Source organism: Atractosteus spatula (assembly GCF_055471065.1).
Source record: "Atractosteus spatula isolate fAtrSpa1 chromosome 10 unlocalized genomic scaffold, fAtrSpa1.hap1 SUPER_10_unloc_18, whole genome shotgun sequence".
Taxonomy (NCBI): Eukaryota; Metazoa; Chordata; class Actinopteri; order Semionotiformes; family Lepisosteidae; genus Atractosteus; species Atractosteus spatula.
In genome coordinates, this window is record NW_028296621.1 from 173982 (window position 1) to 176772 (window position 2791).

Genomic DNA, 2791 nt, shown 5'->3' on the forward strand with positions numbered 1-2791 from the left:
TATGCCCCATAGCTCTGGAACTCTCTCCCCAAGCATATCAGAGAGTCACCTTCTCTAAGCTCCTTCAAATCCAGACTCAAAACCTTCTTCTTTAGAAGAACCTTTATTTAACTGTTCCTTACCCCTCTGCTTCTACTGTACTTAGTATCACCATCTACTGTCTCCTCTAACTGTATATCCTCATCCTGCTTATCTTGTGTATTTTTTTTTATTTTATTGTTGTTATCATTCTGTAAAGTACTTTGAGAAACCACCTTTAAAGGAGCTATATAAAATAAGGTTTATGATTATTATAAATGATGAACAGTGTATTTAACACAGACCACACACGGTCCTTCGTTGCGAAAGATTGCAGGAGTAGGGAGTATTCTTTTCACTCGTTTTTTTGGCTTTGTTGCAGGAATTGTCTGGATGCCATCATTGTAGGAAGGAGAGGATCAGGGTTTAGGGGAGTCTTTTTGATTCCTGACACTGTGTGGTTCTCTAAACAAGCTTTTCAATTGTGTTGTTGAAGACCGTATCCCGGCTTTGTTGCAGGAAATGTGTGGATGCCATCATCGGAGCAAGGAGAGAATCAGCGTTTTGGGGAAGTCTTTTTGACGCCTGAAACTGTGTGGTTCCTGGTTGTAACGGCTGGCACTCTACACCTAAACAACAGAGAACACCGATGAAATTGCTGAACTGCCTAGCGGACATTTTGTCACTTTCTTCTGACCTGTATTTAACTCAATTCTCTGAAAACGTGGCACGTTATATGTGTGCTACCTTTATAAAGGGTCATAGATCTGATCATAGATTCGATCACAATCATCTAAAAACAAGCATGAGAAAATGACATTACACTATAAGACTGAGTTCTCCTGTTCCCCCTGCAGCAAATGTGTGTTTTAAAGACGGTGTCATGTTATTTTTTTTTTGCCGTGCCATAAGAACAGCATGGTTGTTTAAATTAATTGGTCTGAAATTGGTTGAAACCACAGGGATGTAACAAGAAAAAAACAAGTTCTTCTTGACACAGAGATAGTTGGAGATATTTGGCAGCAGTGGGAATCCAACTCAACGCCCCCAAAGAGACTGGAGCTTTAATCCAGCTCTTTAGAGCGCTCGGCTGTGTTAGCCTTGACTGCCTCATACTTCACACTGTTGGCTCAGAGAAAACTGGGTGACTTATAAAGGCTGGTAGGAGAGGAAAGGAACAAATGCTTCATTTTTGGACAAAGACTTTATCTACTAAAAGAAGGAAAGAAATATTTGATTATTGTTTGTTCATTAGACATTTTGATCAAATTATTGAAATGCAGTGCCAGGTACAATTAAGGTATAATATGTACACGAACATCATGTCTGAGTCAGTAATGGCAGCTGACTATCTCTGGAGGACAGTTCTTCATGAGTGGGTAAACCTGCATAATGAGGGAGAAGAGATCAGCCTCTGTGACGCAGTGTCCAGTGACAAATCTTGTGCATTTGAATGAATTCCAATATTGTCACCTAATTCTATACATTTTATCATCAGTCTACAACATTTAGAGGAGCTCAATTAAATAATGATAGTATTTCTTGCCTTTTAAATACATCAGTCAAAAATGTAGAGAAGGTTTTCAGCATTATACTGTGAACTGTGATGTACCACTAATATTTACGCTCATAAAAGCATTGTAATTGTATTGTTCTGTTCTGTTACAGTCTTGAATGACACAAACCTTCTCTTTTACTGCACTACACAGTTCAGCACACAAGGATCCTCAGTCAAACAAACACTGCAATCACTTGATAAAAGCCATTTCTCATCCTTTCTCTTGGTGTTGGTGCTACTACTGTATGCAAAGAAGGCAACATGACAATGAAAGGTGTAATCATCTTAAAGAGAGTCTTCATGAAGGTGTGTGTCGTGAAGCTCTCCACTGGCAATTGAGCAGGCTTGTGAAGAATCTCATTCAACAATCATACAAATTACAGCTTAAGGCACATGAAGTGAAATCTGTGAGCTGATTGACACAAAATAATGTCGCTACGCATTATCTGCAAAGCTGTTTTGCTTGTCTGACCACCTCTTCCTACTTTACAGTGAGCACATATATTTCAGTTTCTTCTTTTGTATTTTCCTTACTATTTTACTGTCCCTTTCCCCCATGTTGAGATGTCCACAGCCAAAACCCTGTGTTTCACCCTACGTTTGTGCCAGTTTTACAATCTGTGTAGGAGCCTGGCTTACAGAGGTCCAGTGGTGCAATCGATCAGTGTATGGTACATACACAGCTGTGCACAGTGGATGTTGGTCTGGACTCTAGACCGTGTTTCAATTCACAAGCTACGCTGGACCTCAACACCTGTTGATGGGTCACTTCTGTCAAACACACCAGTGGAGCCCACACTCATTTACACACACTGACAGATATATACCTACACACTCACACACATTTACACCCACAGACACAACACACTCTCACAGACACAACACACATTATACACACACTCACAGATACACACCCACACACTTACTCACACACATTCACAGACACACAAATTAGCACTATATACACAAATAGACACCGCATACACTCTTAGGTACAGATGCACTATAACTAACACTAATGCAGATACTGCTAATATTACAACAATAACACCATCACCAAAACTTACACTATCATTGTTACTAACACTGACAAAATCTACTACTAGACTAATAATACTTATAATTACAGTAATACTGTCATGAAAACTAACATGATGATGATACTCTGACACTAACAGTATAATTATCACTAATATTTACATGAATACTACCATT